Raw genomic sequence first — 10,489 nt, 5'->3', positions numbered from 1 at the left:
GATTATTAAAAATTATTGTAATTATTTCACACTCCCAGTTTACAGAGCGCGAACCATATCCGCCATAAAAAGTAATATTTATACTTTTTCCCGTGATTTTTCGCTTAACATTCGATACCAAAAATTACTTTATTCCTTCACATTCCAACACACGCTCAAAGCAATTAAGCTATTACGCCTCACTGAACGATGCTAGCGCATCTGGCGGCAGCAACCGTCTTTATTGATTGGCGCGTGCGGAGTGGCGCGTGTATTTCCGGGTTTCAGTAGCTTGCCAACGGCTCGCCTGATACCTGAGTGCGAACGACGCTGGTTACCATGACGTCTGTGCCCAGGCCAACCGGAGCGGTTGCAGATATCAGAGGATAGCTTTGAAAAACGTAGTCTTCCGTTTAAAGGGCCTTATTTCATTTCGTCCGTAAGTTAAGGGATATTTTTGGGGATATTTCATAGGCAGCTAACCAATCTCCCAAGGTAAGGTTACTGCGATAATAAATTTTTTAATACATATGCATGCATATATATAAAAATATTTTTTTTATTTAAATCCTAATATATCAGAAATTGTTTCACACTATTAAGCTATTTCAACGATTTATTGAACAGCAACCACGCCCTCTAACTAAGCATTCTCAATTCGCAGACGACTTGACTTATTAAATGCAAATGATCTGTAATCACTAAAGTGAAAAAAAAAAAAAAATACATGATAAATAAAAATAAATATATCCACCAGGTGCATTATTAGCCTCGTAGACAGTGATTACTTCTGTAGAAAGTTCGTAGCGCTTCTGTCAATTTGTAAATAAATTGAACCAAACAACTACTCCAGCACTTTTTTTTATATAAATCTAAATTAAGAATTAGTGACAACAAATGAAGGAAGAAACGAACGATTAGTTTTCTCATTATTTGATTGAGTGTTCTGAAATAATAGTGTAAGAGGAATCAATAATTTATTACTTTAATGCGGCACCTTTAACATGTTAATGGTATATTGTAAATTTAGGATGCATTTTTTGCAAACAAGTTGTACAGTGCGGGTATGTATAACATCGCTACATGTTGCTTTTTATATATATATTTTTTATATTAAAGGCTAATGAAATCGGCCTCTCTCAGAAAAGACTAAAATACCTCAATCTGATCCATAAAAAATTACAGTCGTAACTAAGAAGTTAGAATAATAATTATTATTAGTAGTAGTAGTATTAGTAATAGTAATCGTTGTGCTATATTATTGTTGTGTGCATCAAGCAAACCATCCATTTATGTTTTTCATTAAAGAGGGGGGGGGATGCGCGCGTGAAGCTGTGAGTTTAACAGTGAGAGAATGTGATTCAGCAAATCAGGACAGGTTTTATTCTTAGTCATGTGTTCATTCAATCAAAAGAGCACGCAATCAGCATCATAGTATTCAGTTATACTGTATATAACAGAAAAACAAATTGAATGAAATAAAATTCTCTGAGAGATCAATGAATTTAAAAGCAGCATTGGGTCAGGACAAATCCATATGTATCATGAGTTAGCTACAAAACAAGAGCAGAGTGGAATCCATTATACAGCATGACAAGTGGATTACATTTTAAAACAATTTCAGAGATGCAAGAAGAAATAAACTAGAGTAATTATGAGTCGTATCATCTGAGAACTCATTGTGAATAAGACTTCACCGACCAGAGTCTATGACTCTATAGTGTGCAAGGCTTTCGCCTTAACTCTCTATGTTATAGAGGTGCTATTAACATTGTGTGTGTGTGTGTGTGTGTGTGTGTGTGTGTGTGTGTGTGTGTGTGTGTGTGTGTGTGTGTGTGTGTGTGTGTGTGTGTGTGTGTGTGTGTGTGTGTGTGTGTGTGTGTGTGTGTGTGTGTGTGTGTGTGTGTGTGTGTGTGTGTGTGTGTGTGTGTGTGTGAAAACAAAACAAAAAAAAATAAAATGCCAGCCTGAATGACTTGGCAGTCACTCATTGATAGATGAGACAATATAAGAACAACAGCTGGTGTTCTCCTTTTATCTGCAGAACCCACAAAGATTTTCAGATGCGTAATATCCTCCGTACGGTTGTTATGCCAGTCACTGCATTTCCCGTGTTACATACATACACCTGTTAGTGTAACGAGGCAAAGAATCACGTGACTAAGACACAATAACTGTTTCGTCACTATTAAAAAGCTATTTGAGAAGACAGTGGTTTTCGGAATGAAATTGGAACTGTATTCAGTACGCTAGAAGCACTTTTTTTTTTTTTTCCTTAAGAGAAGGATGGAAATTTTGTAGATGTAATAAAATTACTTAGTTATTTTGTGCATGAATATGTGTTGTTTGAATTGCTTAGTTAGTAATAATGCCAAGGCCATGAGGTAAGTGTATTATTATATTGTCACTTTTATTGTTCACTGCTTGGTTTGTCTGTTTTACTTTTGTAAGGCATATTTTTAAAAAAGTCAGACGGAATCAGACTGTGTGTATAGCGAGTTTTCATGAGTTATCTTTATTGTTTTGCTTCCCAAAATCTCTTTTCTCGAGCGAGTTTTGAGTAAATTATCTTTTTGCACAGACTTTCTTTGCGTACAAATTTCAATTAAAATCAATCTTGCAGGATCTCTCTCTCTGTTGATATTTAGGTGATTATATCATTTTAACAGTTAAACATCTGAATAAAACATTTTATTCAGATGTTTAACATTAAATGACTCACTTTTTTCGCATTACGATTTATTGGACGTGAAGACATTGGTTGTCATCTTTTCTGCCTTTTGAGAACATTTGAGTTTGCTGGATTTAAACTTTTTTATTTTATATTTAGTTGTTAAAACTTAACCAACAGAAGATACAATGAAAGCTCCAAACATTTTATCACTGATATCTGCGGAGTATAATTCGAATATGATGTCGCCAAATTATTACTAATGGAGGCCTCTGGAAAAAGAAGAAATCAGCAAAATGTTAAAGTAGAAATCAGAAAACTACAATTTTAGGTGGATTGTACGTGAAATTAGGGGGGGGGGAAGAATCGGGAAATTTGTCAGGCAGTCCTGGAACAGAATCCACAGGAATCGGCAAGGGAAAGCCCTGCCGTCCTGAAAATAAAGAGGTGATCGACTTTTATGAAATGCGAAAAGAAAAGTGTCACTGAATTAAAACCAATAGCGAGGATAAGAAATGGTGGAAAACATTTACATAAGTCGATGTCATAGAAGAGTCTCACTTGTTACCCAAATCGTGTTTCTCATATCGACGATGCCGGATGAAAATTGCTAGTTTAATTCGACGCAAATTAAAATACGAATTGAGCTGATTAAACAATTAAATATATTCTATAACATCTTCTGCAAGTTTCTATGTGTAGCTGATATAAAAATAGCTTAGTGAAAGCTGACATTTAGAGTGAATTTTTTAAAAAAAAACTTTTCTGAAAAGCGGACTACTGAAATTCGGAAGTGGAAGACTTTCCTCATTCCAATCGCATCCTCTTTCAGTAAAGAAGGTGTGGTCAGTAACATACTCCGGAAAAATCACACGAAAATGTTATCTGGTCATCAACTAGTAGAGTATCTTATTGATTTCTTCATATAGATGAAGTTTTGGAACTCTGTTTCAATACCAAAATAAATTAAAAAAAAAAAAAATTAGTTTATTCGTATCCAAGCACCAAGTGTAACTTAAATCAATGAATGATATGCGAAACTCGGGCACAACTCACACATTTATATGGGGAAGATTCCTTCTCCCTTTGAAAACCTGAAATTCTAGAACAAAAATACAAAACGTTTAATAACGTTGTACAACAGTATAAAAAGGTGCCTGTGTGTAGCTCCGTGGACATTCAAAGCCTCCCGAAGAAAGATCGCGCTAACTTTTACTAAGCCCTCCTTCGACCGATTCCCGACTTAGTAGATCCATGATACGGGCAATTAATGTTTTTTCTCCCAGAAGCTCTAATTTTCAACTCCATATCTCACGAAAATCGACCGTAGAACTCGCACTGTTACGGATAATATGAGTGTTAGGCTTTAGGGCTTCGAAATGGCGGCAGATCCGTGTTTCATATTCTCCTGGAAAGCTTTGATTTATTCATAGTTCAGGCTCACCGTCAGTAAATGTTGGACGGAGGGAGATCTTTTTTGTTTTCAAAAAGTTAAGCCTAAAGGCGATCCTGCCTGTTTATAATCTGATTATTTAATTGCATGATTTTTTTTTCATTATAAAGGGATTTGTCTGTAAACAAAATAAATATTTTATTATGTAAGTCTTTAATAAGTGAAAGAAGAACAATCGATTCTTACTAATGTTTTCTAATTATAATATTTTTTTTTTTAAAATTAAGTTTTATATTATACTAAGCACAAATATTATTCTTTTGCAAATCTATCGAGGTTCTGCATTTTTTACAATTATAATTTTTGTATTTAATTGGAATTCATTTAATTGCATTTAAATGTAATTAACAGTATATAATTATACAATTATAATTACAATTATACTGTAATCATATATTTTTGTTCATTTAATTAAATTAGAAATTTAGAAAACTTAAGGTATCTTAAGATAATTATACTAAGAAGGTTGAACATAGATGATCAACAATGACATCATCATAATTCTGTTCACAACATTACTCTACTACGGTTTTCTTCAACGCGGTTGAGTATATTTTTAATAAATATACATAATATATATCGATTTATCTATTGTACATATATTTTACACTATTGCATTACACTTTCCTTCCTTCCCCTCCTTTTGTTTAGTGGAGCTAACGTTCTACTGACATCCTCAGAGCTTTTTTTTAAGCTTATCTAAAGATATTTTTATACAATGAAACCTGTGGTGAATTCATCACAAAAAAAAAACACGTACTAACCACAGTGATAAGTTTTAATACGTAAATATTTCATCCCAGTTATCTTGAAACATCCTCAGTACAGTAATTCAAACAATACTAGGAGTAACATACAGTTAGGGCGCATGATTACAATGGAATCTCAATATGCGAGATCCCATGCTCCTGCAATTTGTCTCACTTTGGACAGACAAGTAGATCTGTTCAGAAACGCAATTCGAACATCAAGACCACATTCGTCTTTTCAAACCGCAGAAATCTTGTCTCTCCCAACACGGAGTTGAAAATCCAAACGATAGGATCCATTGGGAGAAGTCGAAACTTTTACACAGATCTTTATATAAAAATATAAAGACCAAACATATGTAGACCAAATTTAAACCGCAACGACGTTCTTACTATTCCTAAAGTATGGTAAATTGTCATATAAAATTGTGTAAAATGGTCTCTTTATATATGTTATTTATTTATTTTATTTTATTTTTCAGTTATATTTTATTTTACTTCTATAACACGTTACTGCACGCATATTGAGATTCCATTGTAATCATGCTCCCTAACGGTATGTTATTCCTAGTATTGTTTGAATTACTGTACTGGGGATGTCCCAAGATATTTGGGATGAAATATTTACGTATTAAAACTTATCACTGTGGTTAGTACGTGTGTTTTTTTTAGTGAGTTATCTAAAGATAGTTTTGGACAGCAGTAGTTTTGATATAATATCCACATTGCGTGAAGTATCTGTTTAACTGCATTTACATTTCGGATTGATCGTACAGAAGCAAATAAAGACTGAATCTCTCTCTCTCTCTCTCTCTCTCTCTCTCTCTCTCTCTCTCTCTCTCTCTCTCTCTCTCTCTCTCTCTCTCTCATACACACACATGCGTACATGGTGCGTGTGCGTTTTTGTGTGTTGGTACTTGGAGGAACTTCGTTATGCTTATGTGGCGTGAGTTCCGTTTAATTTTTAAGTATTGTTATAGAATATGCATAGGTTTTCAGCTCTTCATTTCGAATGGCAGCATGTTGAGCATGCTGGATATATAAAAGCTCTGGGTAGCTTTTCCGTTGCGAGTGTTTGTATTTATATGCGAAGTAGTTTGTTGATTGCGGTCTTGTTATCTGATATGCTGTTCTCGTTAATTGTAGTTACGGTTGAAGTAGTATTTTGACACGAATGTGTGGTGGCATAGGTGCCTTAAATATTTTGTGTTATGTCACTACAGCCCGTATGAGTGTGGCATATTTTCTATGTCTCCAGAAAATCAATTTTTTACCATTTTATATTGTAGCGATTGTAATCTGTTTAGTTTGTAGTCTGCGCAGAGAACTTATGATGCTGTTATTGCTTATCATAGAATCTTTTTCACGTAATGCTTTATAGATTAATAATATTTTTATGTACGTATGTGGGAGCTGTGTCTTTTAATCGATACAGTTTGCTTACTATCATCCGGAGTTTTGCAGATAGTTTATATAGATCGGCATCAAAGTGAAGGTCGAGGTATCGTGCTGTATTGACCTGTCGACAATTGTGGTTTCAATAGGGTTGGTGTCTCGAATATAGGAAAACAGATGTATAGTGAGATGCTTAGTTTCTATGGGTTGGGTCTGTGGATTTTAGAATATTATTAATTTTGTTTTTCCAGAGCTTATGCATATGCCTTTTTCGGTTAGCCAGCTGATAACCGGGCTGATATCATGTTGCATGCATGTGTAGGCTATGTTTGCATCATTATTGGATGGACATCATGGCCGTGTGGTCTGCGTATAGGAAGAGCTTACTTTTAAATGGGAGTTGGTTAATGTCGTTCGTTATATATGTTAAATAGAATTAGAGAGAGAGAGAGAGAGAGCAGCTCCCTATGGGACTCGGAGACTAATGGTAACTCTCTCTGCTGTGGGGTGATTCTAGTACGCTTTAAACATAAGAGTAGAAGTCCACTAATTCCAGCATGTGCTTGCCCAGTAAGGTATTTGTGTATCAGTGTGTCGAACGATTTTGTTGGATTAATAAAAACAATTCTATTCTGTTTTTATCTAAAGTAGCATTCATTAGGTCAACAAAATCTTCCAGGAGCGATGTTGTTCCTTTATTCTTTTGAAAAAACAATACTATGTTTTCGGGATGATGCGGAGTTGTTCCATATATGTGTGGAGAATTTGTGATATAAAATGCACTCTGTAATTTGGTTGATCACCTACAAAGTAGTAATGGGCCTCTAGTTACTGATTTTTTTTTTTCTTTTTCGTGTTTATGTATGAGAGTGATTAAAGCAGTCTTTCGTGTTTCAGGTATGTACCCCGATTCCAAGATTTTATTTAACAGTTTTTAGAATAATCGGACTAGGCTACTTGAGTGTCTTTTGACATCATTTGGTCTGATTTTGTCTATATCTGATCCCTATATATGCTTTGTGTCTAAATTACGCGTGTTCTTCTGGCCATCTTGTCTGTTTTGCGGGTTGAAAAACTTTAATTTTTAGGCAGTAAAAATCTTGCCAATTCCTTAAGAGAATGATTAAGTCATCTTCATTTGAAAAATACCTTATAAAAGTTCTTCGCGTCCTACACGGGATTCGACCCCGGGTTTCTTTCCAACCAAAGTGCTTCGTTGATACTTACAGAGGCTCTCAATTTCATTCTGCAGTATGCAATAGATTGAGTGGAATGCATCGAAATAAATTCTTGATTATTCATTATTTTATTTATTTACTTATTTTAAGAGCTGTTCTGCTTTTTTTCAGCAAAAGCTTTTCGTAGCCGTAATCAATGTGTCCTGGTTTAAGAAGTTTCGTTTTTTTTTTTTTTAATCAGAATTAAAGGGTTCAAATCCAGAAAGCCTGTAGTGAATAAAATGGTCTGAATTTTAAAGATTTTTAATATAATGAATTAAAGACTAAATTACTAGAAAACAAAATCTATAAAAATGTAGAAATATTTTTAGAGAATACGTTTCTTTATATTGCATTAAGGTCTATCCAAAATTCAATTGTTTTTTAATAATTTAAATTAGTTCCATAGTGATATGAATACTTTCAAAATATTTCTCTTTATCTTGAAACAATGCGGCAAACCATTTTTTTTTTTTTTTATTTCTCTAAATACGTTCCTTGCATACACTTTTCCATCAACAAAAACTTAATCTTTGAGACGAAAGAAACTTCATTTTTGTGACGAAATATAAGTTAAGGATTGTGTGCAAAAGTGTACGCTATGTTCTACCATCCACAGTGAGGTGTCTTAGAACATAGCTTACATTTCGGTCATTATTTCCCAGTTGTTGTAGTGCCATATTGAAATTTTCATCTCATAGCTTTAGTTGATTCGGCGGCAAAACAGTATCTATAGACAGCTTTCTTTCTTAGGCAGGATGTTTATAACAGAAGGGCGAAAGTAATATTGTTCCTGAAGCCTACAGCAATGGTTCCCAAACTATCTAATATACGTGGGCTGTTCAATAAGTAATAAGACTAATTTTACTGTGGCGAAACCACTCATCACAATATTAATTTCTGTGGAATAAAGAAATGTTTAACAAAAGAGGTTGATAGATGGCGTATACGGGGCTGATGTGCCAGAGTGTCACGTGACTAAATACAAGTGCTCATCGGCGCGCCTACGAGGCGCGACCAGTCTTCGAAATGGAAGCGTCCTTGGAACAGCGTTATGCGATTAAATTTTGTGTGCGTTTGCAAAAATCGGCATCGGACACTTTTAACATGATACGCGAAGCTTTCCACGATGAAGCAATGTCGAGGGCAAGTGTTTTTCGCTGGCATAAAACTTTTAAGGAAGGAAGACAAAATATGGAAGATCTTGAACGTGAGGGAAGACCTTCAACGTCCATCACGGAGACAATGATCAACACAGCAGCGATTATCATCAAGCACGTCAAAAGGAAGCGTCCATTGCTGAAGAATGGCTTCTTATTGCATCACGATAATGCAAGGCCACATATTGCTGGTTGTGTAGTGGACGTTTTGCAGAAGAACGACACAGATATCCTACCACACCCTCCATACAGTCCTGATCTCGCACCGTGCGATTTCTGGCTGTTTCCTCAGCTCAAGAAACCACTAAGAGACCGCCATTTCGAAAGCAACAAAGCATGTGTAAAAGCTGCGGAGGCGGTTTTGAAAGAACTCTCAAAAAACGGACTCTCACATGTGTTTAAGAAGTGGACGCAACGTTGGGACAAATGCATCGAGTCTTACTGTAGTTACTTCGAAAAAGACCATGTAAATGATGACGATTAAAGATAATCTGTTTTCTGTATAAATATAGTCTTATTACTTATTGAACAGCCTACGTATATACGCCGCGGTGCCGCAGCGAACTCACAGGGATGCCGCGTTTTTTTTTTTTTTTTCAAATGGCTACTAAATTCTTTTATGACACAAATGCTTATTACGTAGTTTGGACGTAATACTCTTAGGCCAAAAGAAATACCTGTTAGCTATTTCTTTTGGCCCAGGGGCACCACGACCCGAGAAAGTTTAGGGACCTCTGGCCTATAGCCATTAGTACCAGAAAGGGGGGCTAACAGTTGGAACCAAGTACGACGCTTACAAGTTCACTTCAGAGCTCCAATAATTAGTCGGTAGTTTCAAACCGGGTGACACCCCACTTGAAATCGAATCGATTTAAAAGAAGTCCCTAAACACTTTGAAGGTGGTATAGGCTGACCATCATTAGGTGGAAATATGTGAATAAAGTCAAATATGTGAATAAATTATGACGGATATTAAGATGATGTTTTGTGAGAACTTTCAATGATTAGCACTAGTTTGTGGACTTTCGAAACTGTGCTTAAAACACGCACACAAAGGACTAATAATTAATAGTTCTTTTTAAAAGCGTTTATAATTGAATAATATATTTAACCAAGCAGATGTTTTTCGTAAAATAAAATAAAAAACTCCTGATTTGTTGGGGAAAGAAAAGAAAGTTTGATTTTTGAATTCTGTGCCCTAAATTACATAGAAGCTACGAAATCCTTCTTGACTGGAGTTAATATTAACTGTACCATTTTCTTCTCAAATTCCTCAAACATTTCCATACGTCTTGGATTCATCAACACCTTTGCTGGTTAGGTTCTAAAACAAGAACTGGCATCTTCTTTATGTCATCCATCATTGCTAATGACTAAAAATATTTTCTACCTCTTCGACCTACTAACAGTTGCCGCGAGACCATACGCACAAATGAATCTCTTTGTCCATATTCTTCTCTTCCGTAGTCCTAAATGGACCGTTGGGTCACTCGTGGCTGGTAGATGATGTTCTTGTCCATATTAACTCTCATTAAAAAAATATCATGTTTGGTGTTGAATACCAGAGTTGCTTCATCCTTCATCCCCAGTGCCTGAAAAAAAATCATATTATGCTTCTTAAAAATATTTTATCTGTTTTTGACGTCTTCATCTCAGCAAAACCAGTTAAGCGATGTTTTTTCATCACGAGTGCATTTCTTTTCGTTTGATTTCTCTTCACTGATGGTGTCTACCTTCAATTCTGTTGAGTATGAGATTGTTCCATTAGCTTGCATTTCACTCCTCTCGTTCCCGAAATAAAACAGAGGAAGTATCGATGATATCTTATTTTGCTGTATCATCATAATGTATATGTAATTTCAGCC

General features: G+C 35.2%; 1 protein-coding gene across 1 annotated transcript in view; it reads left to right on the top strand.

The window, feature by feature from the left end:
- The first annotated feature begins 341 nt into the window (after window positions 1-341).
- The window catches only part of LOC150093190 (guanine nucleotide exchange factor DBS-like), a 450,940-nt gene continuing 440,792 nt past the window's right edge, over window positions 342-10,489 (top strand). The window contains exon 1 of the mRNA XM_090413275.1: window positions 342-474. The gene's annotated coding sequence lies outside the window, so the exon portion shown is untranslated. The remainder of the gene's footprint in view (window positions 475-10,489) is intronic.

This window comes from Typopeltis vanoorti, chromosome 24 (genome assembly GCF_054136105.1).
Source record: "Typopeltis vanoorti isolate ZY-2024b chromosome 24, IOZ_Tvanoo_1.0, whole genome shotgun sequence".
Lineage (NCBI taxonomy): Eukaryota > Metazoa > Arthropoda > Arachnida > Uropygi > Thelyphonidae > Typopeltis > Typopeltis vanoorti.
Note: the sequence above shows the minus strand (reverse complement) of the source record. Positions and strands in the feature narration are given on the sequence as shown.